Source organism: Mastomys coucha, unplaced genomic scaffold (assembly GCF_008632895.1).
Source record: "Mastomys coucha isolate ucsf_1 unplaced genomic scaffold, UCSF_Mcou_1 pScaffold12, whole genome shotgun sequence".
Classification (NCBI taxonomy): Eukaryota; Metazoa; Chordata; class Mammalia; order Rodentia; family Muridae; genus Mastomys; species Mastomys coucha.
In genome coordinates this window covers 86,310,982-86,311,283 of record NW_022196894.1, presented here as the reverse complement: position 1 = coordinate 86,311,283, position 302 = coordinate 86,310,982, and positions in this window count along the sequence as shown.

Sequence of the window (302 nt, the reverse complement as noted above, 5' to 3'; positions counted from 1 at the left end):
ATTTTTCCAGACAGGGTTTCTCTGTGTATAGCTGGTTCTCTTGGAACTCAGTCTGTAGGCCAGGCTGGCCTCATACTTAGAAATCCACCTGCCTCTGCCTTCCAAGTGCTAGGATTAAAAGCATGTGCCACCATTGCCCTACAGAATTTGTAGCCCAGGCTGGCCTGAAACTCCTGATCCTCCTCCCTCTGCTTCCTTCAGCAAATCCTGCCTGCATGTGCCACCACAATTGGCCATTTCAATCTTGATGTGGGCAATTTCATAAAATTTAGTGGATTCAAATGATAGCAGTGCCTCCAACA